Genomic DNA, 19,310 nt, shown 5'->3' with positions numbered 1-19,310 from the left:
TATTGCTAACAGATAGGGACCTGTCTAATCAACTGACTCCATACCCTCTTATTACATGGCGCAAATCCCGTACTTTGCGAGACATATTATACAACAGCCATTATGTCCCTCCTAAGAACAAATTTCTCGGTTCCAGCAGTAATGGCCCTCCATGGGGCTGCTTTCCATGCGGCAACTGTTCGGCCTGTCGTTCTATTGTAAGAACAAAAGACTTTGCATATTCCGCTGGGGATAAAACCTATAAGATTGTGCATCATATCACCTGCAATACAGAAGCAGTGGTATACCATGCCCGCTGCCCATGCGATTGTATTTACATAGGCATGACAACTAGATCTTTAAAAGTTCATGTGCAGGAACATTTAAGGGATTTCAAAAATTCAGCCAATTGTTCTGAACCACATCTACTTAAACCAATCCCGAAACACTTCTTCGAAAGGCACAGTAGTAATTCTAAAGGGTTTACAATCTGTGGCAACGATCACGTCTATATAGGGACACGGGGCGGGAATGTTAAACAGAAACTGCTTCAAAAAGAAGCCCGATGGATAGTGATTCTAGATACGCTTTCACCAAAGGGCCTGAATGAAGCCCTCAGTTTCAAGTCTTTTCTATAATTCTCATTGTTTTTAAGTTTTTGGGCCTGGTTGCTGTTTTCCTTTGATTTTAATTTTTTCATTTTCAAATTTGCACTCATTCATTGATTTTATCTCTTATCAAATTAGATGCTGTGCTACGTAAGATTTTCACACCTACTTCATCCTTCATTCACCTATTAAAGGGACCCCATATCGGATGCTCCTCCAGATGACACCATTACATCTGAAGACTTATGGACTCTCGGAAAACTCCGTGTTTATTTATGTTTAGTAGTATGTACATGTTAATAGACTGCCATTAAATTCTGGGACGCCCGGAGGTGATATGTCCTTATGTTTTTGTCATCTTCGGTTGGAACAGGTATTTTTCGTCCTTTTGGATTGGTAGATTACGGTTGTCTCATTAGAATAATACAACTATTATCTTTTGAGTGCTTGATGCACTCCAAAGTGATCTCGTATCATGATGAAACAGGATTTCTGAATTTTCTGACTTCTAACGTCTACCTACTATGTCTTTTTATCTGATGGCACATTTATATTAACCGTTTTCCTGTCCCAACCGAATATGTCAGTTGAATCGACATATGGATGGCATGCCATGTGTTTGCATGCAGTATCTATTACATGGCGTGTTAAATGCATGTATGCACTGTCTATTAATATATTATTGCATTGTGAAGGGATTTTGTGTGGCTTTTTTTTAGCCCTATTGATGTTATTTCGTGTTCTTTATCATCTGAAACAATTTTGTCTTATGTTTATCTGGCTGTCATATGTATATAGTTGATCGACAGTCAGTGTTTATGCCTTATGCATGCACCATGTCGATTGTGTGACATAATCGCTCTAGCATGCCACCGCAGGGATGAGCTTTGACGTCATCCCCATGTGCTTACTACTACATGTATCTTCTCACCTGTAAAGCCTGGTAAGGTCTAACTCTCCCCTTACGGCGATACACTGTCTTTATAAAATTCCCTCTGGTGCAGATGCGCCCCACGCATGCGCTGTGTCGCTGGCTGGAAGTGTTGCTGTGGAGATGGACAGCGATGATGCACGTCCTCCTGCCCATGGTCCGTAGCACGCGGCGGCCCGCTTCACTGTCGGCGTGTACGCATCATGATGGGTCTGCATGCCGATTCGCCAGGGGTTCCTTACACTCTCACATAAATATCCCGGCCCAGTTTTACTGACCACGCCTCCTGACGAAGCCAAAGCGGTGAAACGCACGTCGAGGATCTCCCGTATCCTGCTAGCACACCTGCATCTCCCTGCTATGATGTCTCAAGGTACTAGTACATAGCCAAGTTTCGCAGTTACTTATTCCTAGATACCTTAGATCATATTAATGCTTTAGTGACCCATCATCCCGGGTGTTCAGTAGGACCACTGTCAACCTATTTAGGCTCTCCACTTACTCTCTTTCAGTATGGCCTTCCTGACACCCTACCCCTATCAAATGTCCAAGAATGGTTAGCCAGACATATAATAAACACCTATAAAAAGAGGCACCACGCATTTGAAATATATTCAATAAAGTTTTATTAAAGATATAAACAAAGACCACAACATGGTCATAAAACCGCCTAAAAAGGCACAAATGAGAACACTACAAAACACAGGAAAAAATGGTGGACCTCCTGGAAAATGGTTACAATATCAACAATACCAGTGTATTTTAGTGCAGCTCACATTCAAAAGGACATAATAATATAGGACCAGACGGTATTTGTTCGACTTACTAGCAAGTGCTAATATAATCACCACATTAGTTAGTAAACTGGTTAACACAAGTAAATAAAACCCTCTCAGTAGAGAGGCCCTGTAAGCCACTATGTGCTCATGGAAGTAACAGACAAAAACCGTCAGATAGTATATACATGTCCTATACATAAACCACATAACATATCATAGTTACCAAATGAATGGAGACGGACCAGGAGACCACCACACCCGACGCGCGTTTCGCAATGAAATGCTTCGTCTGGGGGTGGTTAGTCATTGAAAAGGTACCTGTTTTATACAACATTGTGGCCACATAGATGTCAAACAGCTGTGGAATCAGAACGCTAGCGCCGACGTGAACCGGAAGTAATGGACAGGTCATTACCATGGAATTTTAAAATAGATGCATCAAAGAAAACTAAGTATTCTGCCATATCAGGGACAGCATTATATAAATAAAAAGAACCGCATTACAAAACCGTGAAAACAATGCGTAAAAGTGTTTACGTGCACAATGCTCCGGTCTTTACCGAAGAATCACTTCCGGGTGTCCGGCCGTAAGTGACAATGGTGACGCGTGATTACCTTACCGCAAGTGTTGGGTAACCCAGCAACGCCAGCGCACATGTGACTGCTGCGCAGCATGCTGGGAACCTGTGGGCGGTGTTGAAAAAAGTACGTATCCTAATGGTATAAACGCTAAGGTTGCCAAAGCAACAAGGAAATAAGGTGTTTGTTAAACAATACCAGACAAACATAATTATATTATAACCCCCCTCCAGTCGTTATAAACTAAAAGAGCCACCTTGTGCAGCAGTAATGCTGCATTCTAACAAGGTGGCTCTTTTAGTTTTAGGTTCAAGTATACCCCAAATAAAGCGTTTTTATACTTAGCCACAATTCCTGTCTCTAGCCAGGGAGGCAGGTCCTCACTCCCCAGCTCTAACCGCTCCTCTGCCGTCACTCAACTCTTCCTGCGCTTTCGGCGCCGCCCCCTCAGCGCTGTGTACATTTCAAAACCGGCGCCTGCGCAGTGTACTGCTGTGCTGCGCAGACGCAGTAAGCTCTGGCCGTCTGACATCCCAGCCAGGCTTGCAGACTGCGCCTGCGCGGGCATTGCGGCCAGCCACCTTTGGAATCCCCGCCCCGCACTGTGCATAATGCATAACACAGTGCGGGGCGGGGATTCCAAAGGTGGCTGGCCGCTATGCAGGCCCAGTCTGCAAGCCTGGCTGGGACGTCAGACGACCAGAGCTTACTGCGTCTGCGCAGCACAGCAGTACACTGCGCAGGCACTGGTTTTGAAACGTACACAGTGCTGAGGGGGTGGCGCCGAAAGCGCAGGAAGATTGGAGTGACGGCAGAGGAGCGGTTAGAGCTGGGGAGTGAGGACCCGCCTCCCTGGCTAGAGACAGGAATTGTGGCTAAGTATAAAAACGCTTTATTTGGGGTATACTTGAACCTAAACTAAAAGAGCCACCTTGTTAGAATGCAGCATTACTGCTGCACAAGGTGGCTCTTTTAGTTTATAACGGCTGGAGGGGGGTAACAGTGGCCATTTAATTCACCACTGACCAGTCAAGTGTGCAATACCATACCATATATAATAGTGTTGGTTTAATATTGATTATAATATGACTACATAATTTTATTTTACATTTACTATTTATACTATTACACACCTGACTTCTCATATAAACTAGTACAAAGATCTTTTTTAGATGTCAATTATAACATAATGCAATATTACTAAAGTAACAGTGCAAGCACAATAGATGGCTAAATTAGCTCTCTATAGAGGGTTACAATATGTGATTAAGCCAACCCATATGTGCCAAAAAATATATTGCTAATGAAAGTGCAGTGAAGAGAAAACATAACAAATAATAGCAATGAGAACATTTTCATGTTTGAGTATATGAGAGTGATGAAAAAAATAAAATGGTAGAAAATAAGAGAAATAAAAAAGGGAAACAAAAAATATAAACAATATAAGAAAAAAACAAATGAAAAACAATGTGTCCTTGTCATGTTTGCTATTTTGTATATTTGTTATGCAATTTTCTTGTTAAAAGGACACTGTCACCTGAATTTGGAGGGAACAATCTTCAGCCATGGAGGCGGGGTTTTCGATTCACCCTTTCCTTACCCGCTGGCTGCATGCTGGCTGCAATATTGGACTTAAGTTCATTCTCTGTCCTCCGTAGTACATGCCTGCACAAGATAATTTTGCCGCGTGTACTATGGAGGACAGAGAATGAACTTCAATCCAATATTGCAGCCAGCATGCAGCCAGCGGGTAAGGAAAGGGTGAATCAAACACCCAAAAACCCCGCCTCCATGGCTAAAGATTGTTCCCTCCAAATTCAGGTGACAGTGTCCCTTTAATAAAGCATTGACACTACATTTGTGTGTATTAGTGTTACTGACCTTTTCGGAAATCATTTTTTTTCACGCAATTTTGTTGGTGTTCAGGGGTATTGACAACTCTTCTGCTTAGTAGGCCTGGCATGATATCATGGGTGCATGCATCACACTGTAATTGTGACATAGAAATCAGAAGAAACACCAGCAGGTAGGCAGCTGTTCGCAGCAGTCCCATCTAGTGGCTAGAAGATACTAACAATGTCACCTGACCAGGGTCCTACGAATATTGCAATTCACTCATCTCTAGTTAAATACTGTTTGTTTTTTACAAAGGGGCTCACCATACTCTGTGCCTGCTACATGCACATACAGTGGCATGTAAGTTTGGGGACCCTTGGTGAAAATATGTTATTGTGAACAGCTAAAGTGAATCTGTCACCAGGTTTGATGGTTATCAGAGCTGATACACAGCATTCTATAACGCTGCAAACCTGTCCCCAACCTGACCTGCGGGGCGGTCTGGTCAGAGGGGTGTCTCTGGTCTTGGTCCGGCGCCTCCCTTCTTGCGATGCCATCCACCTTCTTGCTTCATGTGGATGCCATGTCCCTACATCATCCACACAGGACCCCAGCATCGCTCCTGCACAGGCGTACTGATCTGCCCTGAGAGGGGCAGAGTAAAGTACTGCAGTGCGCATGCGCCGGGGCTCTTTGATCTTTCCCACACCTCCGCACTGCAGTACTGTGCCCTGCCCTCATCAGGGCAGAGACGTGCGCCTGCACACGAGCTGTGGACACCATCAGGTAAGTGGCAGTACTCCCTGACTCAGCCACACTGCATCAATGAAATAGAACCTTCAAATAAATTTGCACCAATTCATACTTTTTAGGCTAGGGTCACACTGACATGTTTCTCTCATCCAAGAAAATTGGTTGGATTATTCTGACCACACTTTGATCTCATTTTCTCAGAGGTGGAGAAAAAAAAAAGTTTATCCATTCTCTCCATGCTGTCAGTTCATGAAAATCAGAACACTCGGATGTCATCCGAGTGTGGTCAGATATCTTTCCACAGGCCCATAAAGTTGAATAGGTGAGTGCCATCTGATTCTCGGAGGCAAATTGTCCATGCTGCGACTTTTCCCTTGAACAGAGGTAAAAAATTTGAGATACCAAGCCCCTTAGAACAACACCGGAATGAAAGCTACTGTCATAACAACATAAAGCACTAATCAGATCATTTAACCCCTTAAAAACATCAGTTACTTATTCAAATATGTGAAAATCGGCTGTTTGCCCACTTTGATGCCAATTCTGATACCCAGAACTCATTTGGGCCAGGCTGGAGGGACCTGGGTTTGTTGCAGGGCATCACTATCTGTGAATTCATAGTGTTAGATCAGTGGCCCAGTCATTTAACCCCTTAAAAACACCAGTTACTTATTCAAATGGACAAAATCGACTGCCCACTTTGATGCCAGTTCTGATGGTCAGAACACATTTGGGCCAGGCTGGAGTGACCTGGTTTTGATGTGGGGTGCCCTGTTCTATATGTCTGCAGTGAGAGATCATTCAACTCTTTCTTTGACGCTGTTTGGTGCCCACTTTGATGCCCATTTTTGTGCCAGTTAAATAATTTTTGCAGCTGTTTTTAAGTGTATTCACAACAGGGCATCTCGCTGCATTGTATGTTATTATTGTGATGCTTATTTTATTTTAGGTTAAGGCTATAAAAAACAGAAACCAAAAAATTGCCAAATAAGAAACTGAGGAATAAGAAACCAACTTCAGCCTGGTGAAAATCTCCATGATACACGTGCGTTTCGGGGAGGATTCCGACATGGATTTTTCTGCTGGTTCCAACCTATAGGACCCAAGAGGGCCGGCATGGACAGCCGCGCACAGATCCTGTCAGGGTTGCCAACTTCAAATCACAGACAGACAATATTTTTTACGGACACGTTGGAAAACCATAATACAAGACTATGATTATCAGCGACCCGTGTCTGCAGCCGGTAATTCTGAGGCGACGTCGGCTGCCCTCACTGGAGACTCATAATTACAGCCAAAATTATCTCTACAAGTTTCTAAGGTCTCAAAAAAAAAAAAGGACTTTTTTTTGCTGACACCTATTTGTCCAGACTGTCCTGGATTTTCTGGCAGGTTGTTACCCTTCTACCTGTTGGAGCGAAGAGTCTCTGGTTATAGAGAAACCCAATATGGCAGCAGTCACCAGCTTGCTAAAGTATCTGGATGGAACAAAACTAAAAAGGTTCGGAGAAGCGTCTACAGCTCTACACGTCAGTGTTCGGTGTGGCGGCGGAGGATATGGCGGTGCGGGGCCGTGTGCTGCTGCTGTACTGTAGCGGGAGCGCAGTAGTCGCGCCTTTCCTCACCCCCGTCAGGTGACGTCACAATGCAGACGCGCGCTCCCGCCTCGCTCTAAACTGGAGTGTGCGCGTCCCCGCGGCCGCTGCTCGTGTGACCCGGAAGCAGTAGCGTGCGGAATCTGCGCAGAGCGAGCAGCGTCGGTCCAGCTGGCGGCCTGGAGCCCGGGGAGCGAGTCCTGGCTGTGAGCGGAGCCTCCCCGGTCCCCTATGGATAGCCTGTAAGTAATGCTAGGTGGAAGGACCGGGCGGGATTACTCCTCATGCTCTGCAGCCCGCGGGGAGGGGGAACATGGCTGCTCTCTGCACTCCTGCCTGGAGCAGTGCTGGCAGGGGGATGGCGCACTCTGCTCTGCCAGCCGGGACTGCAGCCAAGCTTATGTGCTCCGGCGTGACGTCATCTGCTACTGTTACGTCACTGGTGTCTGCAGTGATGGTGTGCGTCTCCTGTGCGGTTAGTGGAGGGTCACTAGCAGTGTGCACAAGGTTCACTATTAACTACAGAAATGGATAGGGTGGTGCCCATCTTGTCAGCGGGCGGCCGGGTGCCCGCAGTCAGTTTTGGGTGGGCTGTGACCACTGCTGGATTTCTGGCTCATTTTCTCTGCACATTGACTTGTATAGAGCAGCAGTTGTAGTGTTTTCTTGTACCTGAAAATAAATATTATGACACGAGATAAACTTTGTGTTCAGTTCACTAAATATATATTTTTAACATTTTAATTGCCAGTATGTATTCCATACTGCAAAATACTGCAGTTCTGCACTTAGCCCAATTGTCATTTTCCGTGTATTTCTCCAGCTCCCCATAGACGTTTTATGGGGGAGAATGCACAATGCCACAGCGTCTGTAGATGCACAGTGGGCTCGAGATTATGAAGTCACATCAGCTTTTGCAAGAACTGATAAACCAAGAGTTTTGTGAATCTTTCAGCTCTGCACAAATCAATGTTGCTAATCACAAGCAAAGATGTAGTTAAATGGGATGGGATTGTTCTGCCTATCTCATCACTGATTACTACAGTGATTGCCTGCAGCGGTCATATGTTGTAGATGGCACATTACGGCCACAGCCGTGTAATAATGTTGCATTACATTGACCCCACGGCACTGCCTCACTACTGAGTATGTACATATCCCGACCCCACAGCACTGCCTCACTACTGAGTATGTACATATCCCGACCCCACAGCACTGCCTCACTACTGAGCATGTGCATACCCCGACCCCACAGCACTGCCTCACTACTGAGCATGTACATACCCCGACCCCACAGCACTGCCTCACTACTGAGCATGTACATACCCCGACCCCACAGCACTGCCTCACTACTGAGCATGTACATACCCCGACCCCACAGCACTGCCTCACTACTGAGCATGTACATACCCCGACCCCACAGCACTGCCTCACTACTGAGCATGTACATACCCCGACCCCACAGCACTGCCTCACTACTGAGCATGTACATACCCCGACCCCACAGCACTGCCTCACTACTGAGCATGTACATACCCCGACCCCACAGCACTGCCTCACTACTGAGCATGTACATACCCCGACCCCACAGCACTGCCTCACTACTGAACATGTACATACCCCGACCCCACAGCACTGGTCACTACTGAACATGTACATAAAGTGCAGCATAGATACATCTCAACTAACAGCCGAGACACCAAGATCAGGAACAGAACAGACATTTATAGGACATTTCATAACTTTCTCAAATTATTATGAAAACATTTAAAGCACATCCTGCACTGGATATTTTACGTGGCAGTCCACTTTATTCCAATGGACACAAATACTCCAGAAGATTGGAAAGAGGGTAATTTTATTGACAACGCATTTCAGAGTTTTTCTAACTTCTCCATAATATTTGGCGTGTAGGGCAGCAGCCACCTCCTGCCATTCTTCATCCATATGCAGTATTGTGTTGGCAATTTGCACAACCTTACCAAGGTGAGTGGCTCCCTTGAGTTAAGGTACCGTCACACTGAACGATATCGCTAGCTATCTGTGACGTTGCAGCGTCCTGGCTAGCGATATCGTCCAGTGTGACAGGCAGCAGCGATCAAGATCCTGCTGTGATGTCGTTGGTCGCTGCAGAAAGTCCAGCACTTTATTTCGTCGCTGGACTTCCTGCTGACATCGCTGAATCGGCGTGTGTGACGCCGATTCAGCGATGTCTTCACTGGTAACCAGGGTAAACATCGGTTTACTAAGCGCAGGGCCGTGCTTAGTAACCCGATGTTTACCCTGGTTACCAGCGTAAAAGTAAAAAAAAAAACCAAAACACTACATACTTACAGTACCTTCCGCTGTCTGTCCCTCGGCGCTCTGCTTCTCTGCCCTGTGTAAGCACAGCGGCCGGAAAGCACAGCGGTGACATCACCGCTGTGCTTTCCGGCCGCTGTGCTTACACAGGGCAGAGAAACAGAGCGCCGATGGACAGACAGTGGAAGGTAAGTATGTAGTGTTTTTTTTTTTTTTTTTTACTTTTACGCTGGTAACCAGGGTAAACATCGGGTTACTAAGCACGGCCCTGCCCTTAGTAACCCGATGTTTACCCTGGTTACCGGCATCGTTGGTCGCTGGAGAGCGGTCTGTGTGACAGCTCTCTCCAGCGACCAAACAGCGACGCTGCAGCGATCCGGATCGTTGTCGGTATCGCTGCAGCGTCACTTAGTGTGACGGTACCTTAAGTTTCACACATTGAGCGCCTCTTCTTGATCTTTCATACAGGCTATGTGCACACGTTGCGGATTTGCCTCAGGAATTTTTTGTGTGGATTTGATGAGTTTTTTATGCGGATTTCTGTAATGGAATGGGTACAAAAACACTGCAGATCCACACAAAAGTGACATGCTACTTCTTTTAAAGGGAACCTGTCACCCCGTTTTTTGAGATTGAGCTATAAATACTGTTAAATAGGGCCTGCGCTGTGTGTTCCTATAGTGTATGTAGTGTACCCCGATTCCCCACCTATGCTGAGATATAACTTACCAAAGTCGCCGTTTTCGCCTGTCAATCAGGCTGGTCAGGTCGGGAGGGCGTGGTGACATCGCTGGTTCTTCCTCAGCTTTACGTTGGTGGCGTAGTGGTGAACAAGCAGCGCGCGATCTGCGCTGTCATCCCTTTCGTCGGTGGGGGCGGCAATCTTCCTGGGGCCGCGCATGCGCAGATCGAGTGCTCTGCTGCACGGGGCTTCAGGAAAATGGCCGCGGGATGCCGCGCGTGCGCATTAGAGATCGCGGCGGCCATTTTCCCAAAGCCGAGTTTGCATCTCGGCTTTGGGAAAATGGCCGCCGCGATCTCTAATGCGCACGCGCGGCATCCCGCGGTCATTTTCCTGAAGCCCCGTGCAGCAGAGCACTCGATCTGCGCACGCGCGGCCCCAGGAAGATGGCCGCCCCCACCGACGAAAGGGATGACAGCGCAGATCGCGCGCTGCTTGTTCACCACTACGCCACTATGCCACCAACGTAAAGCTGAGGAAGAACCAGCGATGTCACCACGCCCTCCCGACCTGACCAGCCTGATTGACAGGCGAAAACGGCGACTTTGGTAAGTTATATCTCAGCATAGGTGGGGAATCGGGGTACACTACATACACTATAGTAACGCACAGCGCAGGCCCTATTTAACAGTATTTATAGCTCAATCTCAAAAAACGGGGTGACAGGTTCCCTTTAATGCGTGGAATATTCCGCACCATTAGCAGAGCATTTTTTTTTTCATTTATTTACATTGTACTGTAAATCATTTGTGGATCTGCAGCGTTTCTGCACAGTATTTGCAGGAAATCTGCAACGTGTGCACATAGCCTAATAGCATACTGGTACAGGGCAATCACAATGTATTATACTGAGTTATTTTTATACAATGCTCATAGATGTATAGGTACATCAATAAGGTGATAAATGTGGGAAGGGGAACACAAGCAGCAGAAATGTGGGAAATACTTTATTTTACCCCTTTTTTGGGAGATGATGGGGCTCTGGGATCTGCTGTGACTTTGAGACGGAGGAAGTTGGGGGGTAGCACTAAATTTCACATATCATATTATCAGTGGTTGATACCTTTTAATGGCTAACTGAAAAGATGGCAACAAATTGCAAGCTTTCAAGACTACACAGGTCTCTTCATCAGGCAAAGAACAGTTAGCCATTAAAAGGTATTAACCACTGAGGACTCTCAATTCTAAATATTTTTCTATCTACTGGCTAACACGGTACCAAGATATATATCTTTCCTGTGACATCATATTAGTGATTTGCAGTTTTGGAATTGTAGTGTCTTCATCACGCTGAACCCGGCCTTATACTAGATTTTCATGCATTGATGGAGCTACACAGATAAGTTTCTTTGTGACTTCCACATAGACCGGTGACCAACAACCTTCTGTGCTTTGGCTGCTAAGCGTTGGGCTGGATTCATTATTGGAAATAAGACTAAGCGCTGATTTCCGATGTGACTGGCTCCATGTGCTCATCGACATGCATTAATCTTCTCCACTAAAGGTTGGATCATGACGGAAATCAACTTTATAAACTGACTATACTGATGCCTGGTGCGGTCTGAGGCATATATGGACAGAACACGGACCAATTATATGCTCGTCTGAACAAGTCCTTACATGGTGGAATTCGGACAGTATTTGTAAGCCAAAACACATGTTTGCTTTATTCTTTTCCTGTGTCTTTCCTACTTTTGGTAGCCAATAGTGATGCCAGATCCTGACCAAATTCTGCAGTACTACTGCTGTCTGAATGCAGGATTTCCAGAGATTTTAGATTTTTTGGAACACTGGCTTAAATGTGTTCTCACCCGTGCCACAAATTTCTCTAACTGAGGCTATGTGCCCATGGTCAGGTTATTGCAGCGTTTTGGATACCGAGTATTTTCACTGCATCCAAAAACCTGCGTCATAATCTTGCAGGTAAATCCACATGTGTTCATTGAACCGTATGGATTTACCACATCTAGTGAATGGCTATGGGTGAAACTAGTGTACCCGCTGCAGATAACTGGCATGCTGCAGCTCCTAAGCCCGCACCACGGGTGAGTTTACGCACAGTGGCATGGTATTTCCTGTAACCTAGAACGCAGTGTTTGGGACGCAGCAAAATCTCATTTCCCAACTAAGGGCAAAATCCCCAGCATAAATTGGCCATCAATTCAGGTTTGAATTTGCAGCGCGTCAGTTTATTCTACGAGTGTAGCTACAGACTTAAACTTGGCAATCCAGAAGGTAACCTATTCGGTAAAAACCACACTGTTTGGTAACTTGATCTGTAGCGGTCTTTGTTTTTTGAACTTATTTCTTTGCTATAGAAATGCTAAATCAGATATGAAATGTAGAAAGGTGAAATTGGTAAAGGGGCACTTTTTTAATGCCACCATCAGAGATGACACTTATATGGGGTGTTCAAGGTAAGAAGAAAAGTCTGCGGTCAGTGTGATGCGCACACTGTCACGATTTCCCTGTTACAGTCCATGCAGATGGCTGTTATTGTAACTGTATATTTGAGATTTGCATACTTGTTGTCTACACCAACTAGCCTTCTCAATGTTCAAACGGAGGAGATTCTCGCCGCACGTACACATAGGGAATACAGGGAAAGCGTGAGCGCGTCGCACAGTGCCAGAGGTCAGTAGTCTGAGGTCACACTGCTATGATTGAGACTTTTCTTCTTGGGCTGGACAACCCATTTATAATGTAATATACCTATGGACAAGTGGCTCACGTTCTGGTGGACTTCAGCCATTCTTGCATTACTTACCAAACCATTTGTGAATGAGTGTCCTATAATACTACATTTGCCCTGCAGGCTCACAGAGACCAATCCTTTTAAGGGGTCTAAAATATGTCTGTAAAAATAAAGCTTAAAGAGAAGCTGCAAAAGTCAAGTCAAACGTGTACATTAAGGTTTCTGGACAGCTCATAAAGGGAGCTTATTAAAGGAGTGGAGGTAGGGACAGTGTCTGTTCGGTAATCACATAAAAACTGTACTGTGCAACCTGAAATGGAACATACAATACCAGTATTCGTACAATACCCGTACTATACTGCACCGCATTAGTGACGTCAGTAGACGTTGGATCTGATCTTCTAGGTCTATAATCAGATGCACCATAGATGATTATAGGCTGCTCTAAAATGAAGCCTTAATTGGTGAGATAAGGGATACTCTTACTGTCTGATCATTTCAGAGATTCTTACATTATTGTAAATTAGTATATGCTGTAGATAAGCCCCTGATGCCGGTGGGCTTAGCTCACCCTCGATTTTGGGGGTGACAGGTTCCCTTTAATTGAGAGATTTGTACTAAAGTATTTAGCTCACACATGATTGCTTGGCTATAATTGTAGTAAACTCCTTAATACCTAATCGATCAGTATGGACCAACCTTATCAAGGGGACTCGTCCCCATTTGAGTGAAAGAGCATTAGTGATGAGCGAATATACTCTTACTCGAGATTTCCCGAGCACGCTCGGGTCTCCTCGGAGTATTTTTTAGTGCTCAGAAATTTAGTATTTATTGCCGTAGCTGAATGATTAACATCTGTTAGCCAGGCTAAGTACATGTGGGGGTTGCCTGGTTGCTAGGGAACCCCCAGATGTAATCAAGCTGGCTAATAGCTGTAAATCATTCAGCTGCAGCAATAAAAACTAAATTTCCGAGCACTAAAAAAATACTCGGAGGACCCTTTTTTGTGCTGTGGTACGGGACTGTAGGCAGGTCTCTTCTTGGTTTCTCTGGCCTAGAGTAACAGATAAGGCTCTGCCTATAGTCCCGCCGCAGAGCACGGATATATCATTAACTGAAAACTTTTAACACTGATTACACAAGAACCACAAGATGGAAGACTTTACCCCAGGTATCATTTTTCGTAGTGTAACAACACCAACCTGACAATGCCTGTAGTTTACTTGGCAAAATCCCGCTGACAGGTTTGCTTTAAAAGCCGACAGTCTAATATCTTTTGAGTCATTTCATATATATGGTTCTGTTGATTTACTTTTAAGACTTGTGTGAAAGTCTGATGTAGTATTTTACATCAAGTTTCTGTAGAAATGCGTAAGATTCTGAAAGGTTCACAAACTTTCAAGAACAATGTAGATGTTCCTGGTATTTGTTCCAGTTCTATTTATAGATATCCAAATGCAAAATTCTTACTTGAAAACGCAGGTGTGTAGCCTTATAGATGTTGGCCACCATTTGGACGACCCATTCTTAACCCCTTAACCCCCGGAGCTTTGTTCGGTTTTGTGTTTTCGTTTTTCACTCCCCTCCTTCCCAGAGCCATAACATCTGTATGGCCATGTGAGGGCTTATTTTTTGTGGGACGAGTTGTACTTTTGAACGATACTATTGGTTTTAGCATGTCTTGTACTCGAAAATGGGAAAAAATTTCAAGTGCTGTGAAATTGCAAAAAAGTGCAATCCCACACTTGTTTTTTGTTTGGCTTTTTTGCTAGGTTCACTAAATGCTAAAACTGACCAGCCATTATGATTCTCCAGGTCATTATAAGTTCATAGACACCAAACATGTCTATTCTTTTTTTTTTTTTTTTTTATCTAAGTGGTGAAAAAAAATTCCAAAGTTTGCTAAAAAAAAAAAAAAAATATTGCGCAATTTTCCGAGACTCGTAATGTCTCCATTTTTTGTTATCTGGGGTTGGGTCAGGGCCTATTTTTTGCATGCTGAGCTCACATTTTTAGTGATACAATTTTTGTGCAGATACGTTCTTTTGATCGCCCTTTATTGCATTTTAATGCAATGTCTTGGCAACCAAAAAATTTAATTCTGGGGTTTTGATTTTTTTTTCTTGCTACGCCGACTAGGGATCAGATTAATCCTTTTTTAGTTGCTACATCGGGCGATTCTGAATGCGGCGATACCAAATATGTCTGTTTGATTTTATTTTTGTTTTATTTTGAATGGGGCAAAAGGGGGTTATTTGAACTTTTTATTTTTTTCATATTTTTAATCACATTTTTTTTCACTTTTGGCATGTTTCAATAGCCTCTGTGGAAAGCTAGAAGCCACCATAACTTTATCTGCTCTGCTACATAGAGGTGATGCTCAGATCGCCTCTATGTAGCAGAATTACTGCATTGCTTTGAGCGCCGACTACAGGGTGGTGCTCATAGCAATCCAGCATCGTCAACCATAGAGGTCTCAAAGAGACCTCTGGTTGTCATGCCGACACACCGCTGACCCCTGATCACGTGACAGGGGTCAGCGGTCCATGTATTTCCAGCCCGATGGCCGAAAGCGCGCATTAAATGCCGCTGTCAGTATGACAGCGGCATTTAACTGGTTAATAGGCACAGGTGGATCGTGATTGCACCAGTGCCTATTGCGGGCACATGTCAGCTGTTGAAAACAGAGACACGTCACAGCTTTTAGGTGGGCTCACCACCAGAGCCCACCTCAAAGTGGGGCTTCTGACGTCGGACGTACTAACCCCTCCGACTTCAGAAAGGGGTTAAATACTATTTTTTTTTAGTGTAAAATAAAATTAACACATACTCACCTCCCACACTTACAGCGTTCCAGCACTATCTACACCTGGCCTCCCAGGATTTGTGACATGCCATGTGAGCATTGCAGCCAATCAGGGGCTACTAATGCGCTGCTTTGCCCACACTTCCATTGTGCAATCCTTGGATGACAAAGTAGTGTGAGAACTGCAATCCATTAGCGAGTGCTGATTGGTATTCCACATGAGCCCTGAAAGACCCAGTGTCATCATCACCGGAACGCCAGTATTGTTATTTTCAGTTATGTGTAATATATTGTCCAAGTAGTGGACAATCCCTTTAATAGTAATATGAGTATAAAGAATATTTGTTTAAATGACAATGATATAATGTTCAATAGTCCTAGCAGCAGGGCTGTGGAGTCGGTGTCCATTTTGGTAGAGTATAAACTGAACCGACTGCGACTCCAAAAAATGTATAATAAATTGGGTTCAGTAGTTCAGTGCAGGATGTGATTTAAATGTTATCATAAGGCCATGTTCACACTATGCGGTTTTTACTGCGGAACCGCGGCGATTTTGCCGCTGCGGGTCCGCAGCTGTTTTCCATGCAGGGTACAGTACAATGTTACCCTATGGAAAACAAAAACCGCAGTGCACATGATGCGGAAAAACCCGAAAAAAAACGCGCAGAATTGCTGCGGAAAAAAAGGACCATGTCACTTCTTTGTGCAGAATTGCAGCGATTCTGCACCCATAGAAATGCATTGTTCCGCTTACTTCCCGCATGGGGCTGTGCCCACCATGCGGGAAGTAATGCGGATAATGTGCGGGTTATACCCGGGGTGGAGGAGAGGAGACTCTCCTCCAGGCCCCGAGAACCATATTTGTGTTAAAAAAAAAGAATTAAAATAAAAAATCATGATATACTCACCTCTGAAGTCTCAGCGCTGCACGCGGCCGTCCGGTCTCAGGTTTGCTATGCGACCAGGACCTTCGGTGACGTCGCTGTCACATGACCGTGACGTCACCGAAGGTCCTGGTCGCACAGCATCTTTGGAACCGGACCGCCGCCTGCAGCGCCGAGGAGATCGGGACGTCAGAGGGTGAGTATATCATCATGATTTTATTATTTTTAACACTACTATTGATGCTGCATATTGCTGCATATGCAGCATCAATAGTAGGGGTAAATCCCGCAGCGGAACCCGCAGGACAAACCGCGATAAATCTGCAGGGATAACCGCAGCGGGTTTGCCCTGCAGATTTATCAAATCCGCTGCGGGAGAACCCGCAGGACAGGACGCATAGTGTGAACATGGCCTAAGAATTTGGGAAAGTTGTCTAATGTCCTGTAAATGTCTGTTCTGTTCCTGATCTAAGGATCTTTGCTTTTAGTGGAGTTGAATCTGTGCTGCACTTAATGAACATGCTCAGTAGTGACCAGTGCTGAGGAGTCATAGATGAGATGAATCAGTAATGACCAGTGCTGTGGAGTTGGAGGTTTGGCTGACTCCACAGCTCTGCTTTGCAGACTCATTATCCAACAGTTTGTCACTGCTTTCCCATAGTGGGTATAAGATAGCTCGTCTGGTTAGAATATAGTGTTGTTGTCGGGGACTAAAGGTACCTTCACACTGAACGATATCGCTAGCGATCCGTGACGTTGCAGCGTCCTGGCTAGCGATATCGTTGAGTTTGACAGGCAGCCGCGATCAGGATCCTGCTGTGACATCGCTGGTCGGAGCAGAAAGTCCAGAACTTTATTTTGTCGCTGGACTCCCGCAGACATCGCTAAATCGGCGTATGTGACGCCGATTCAGCGATTTCTTCAGTGGTAACCAGGGTAAACATCGGGTTACTAAGCACAGGGCCGCGCTTAGTAACCCGATGTTTACCCTGGTTACCAGCGTAAACGTAAAAAAAAAACAAACACTACATACTGACATTCCGGTGTCTGTCCCCCGGCGCTGTGCTTCTCTGCACTGTGTAAGCGCCGGCCGGAAAGCAGAGCACAGCGGTGACGTCACCGCTGTGCTTTCCGGCTGGCGCTCACAGTCAGTGCAGAGAAGCACAGCGGCGGGGGACAGACACCGGAATGTAAGTATGTAGTGTTTTTTTTTTTTTACGTTTACGCTGGTAACCAGGGTAAACATCGGGTTACTATGTGCGGCCCTGCGCTTAGTAACCCGATGTTTACCCTGGTTGCCAGGGGACTTCGCATAGTTGGTCGCTGGAGAGCTGTCTGTGTGACAGCTCTCCAGCGACCACGCAGCGACACTGCAGCGATCGGGATCGTTGTCTAGATCGCTGCATCGTCGCTAAATGTGACTGTACCTTTAGTAATTTAATAATTTGCCTAATATACCGTACATGGGAACATGCAGAATGTACAAAGAAAAGTAACACTATACTGGTAACTAAGGGTCCTTTTATCCATCTTCATTTTCTTGGTGACTATTATTTTAGTGCTTGTGAGTTGTTAATATAGCTGTCCGCACAGAGCTTAATATAAGTCACATGAGTGTCAACATTACACTTTATATAGACATTTAAAATAAACAATCTCTATTGTCTGTGCCCCCAGATTTTACCACTATTAACCCCTTAGTGACAGAGCCAATTTGGTACTTAATGACCGAGCCAATTTTTACAATTCTGACCACTGTCACTTTCTGAGGTTATAACTCTGGAACGCTTCAACGGATCCCACTGATTCTGAGATTGTTTTTTCGTGACATATTGTACTTCATGTTAGTGGTAACATTTCTTCGATATTACTTGCGATTATTTATGAAAAAAACGGAAATATGGCGAAAATTTTTAAAATTTTGCAATTTTCAAACTTTGTATTTTTATGCAATTAAATCACAGAGATATGTCACGAAAAATAGTTAATAAATAACATTTCCCACGTGTCTACTTTACATCAGCACAATTTTGGAAACAAAATTTTTTTTTGTTAGGGAGTTATAAGGGTTAAAAGTTGACCAGCAATTTCTCATTTTTACACCACCATTTTTTTTAGGGACCACATCACATTTGAAGTAATTTTGAGGGGTCTATATGATAGAAAATAACGAAGTGTGACACCATTCTAAAAACTGCACCCCTCAAGGTGCTCAAAACCACATTCAAGAAGTTTATTAACCCTTTACGTGCTTCACAGGAACTGAAACAATGTGGAAGGAAAAAATGAACATTTAACTTTTTTTTGCAAACATTTTAATTCAGAACCATTTTTTTTTATTTTCACAAGTGTAAAAACAGAAATTAAACCATAAATTTTGTTGTGCAATTTCTCCTGAATACGCCAATACCCCATATGTGGGGGTAAACCACTGTTTCGGCGCACCGCAGAGCTTGGAAGTGAAGGAGCGCCGTTTGACTTTTTCAATGCAGAATTGGCTGGAATTGAGATCGGACGCCATGTTTAGAGAGCCCCTGATGTGCCTAAACAGTGGAAACGCTCCACAAGTGACCCCATTTTGGAAACTAGACCCCTTAAGGAACTTATCTAGATGTGTGGTGAGCACTTTAAACCCCCAGGTGCTTCACAGAAGTTAATAACGTAGAGCGTGAAAATAAAAAAATCGCATTTGTTTACACAAAAATGATCTTTTCGCCCACAAATTCTTATTTTCACAAGGGTAACAGGAGAAATTAGACCACAAATGTTGTTGTGCAATTTCTCCTGAGTACGTCGATACCCCATATGTGGGGGTAAACCAC

General features: G+C 44.6%; 1 protein-coding gene across 3 annotated transcripts in view; it reads left to right on the top strand.

Moving 5' to 3' along the window:
* The first annotated feature begins 7,162 nt into the window (after positions 1 to 7,162).
* FRS2 (fibroblast growth factor receptor substrate 2) overlaps positions 7,163 to 19,310 on the top strand; it is a 72,932-nt gene continuing 60,784 nt past the window's right edge. Inside the window, exon 1 of one of the 3 annotated variants that reach the window (XM_069764622.1) lies at positions 7,163 to 7,302. The gene's annotated coding sequence lies outside the window, so the exon portion shown is untranslated. Of the gene's footprint in view, positions 7,303 to 11,721; positions 11,747 to 19,310 lie in introns of those variants that run through there. The other 2 variants (XM_069764623.1, XM_069764625.1) reach the window with 2 other exon arrangements.

This window comes from Ranitomeya imitator, chromosome 4, assembly GCF_032444005.1.
Source record: "Ranitomeya imitator isolate aRanImi1 chromosome 4, aRanImi1.pri, whole genome shotgun sequence".
NCBI classification, from domain to species: Eukaryota; Metazoa; Chordata; class Amphibia; order Anura; family Dendrobatidae; genus Ranitomeya; species Ranitomeya imitator.
The sequence above is the reverse complement of the archived record's forward strand: the minus strand, read 5'-3'. Positions and strand labels throughout refer to the sequence as shown.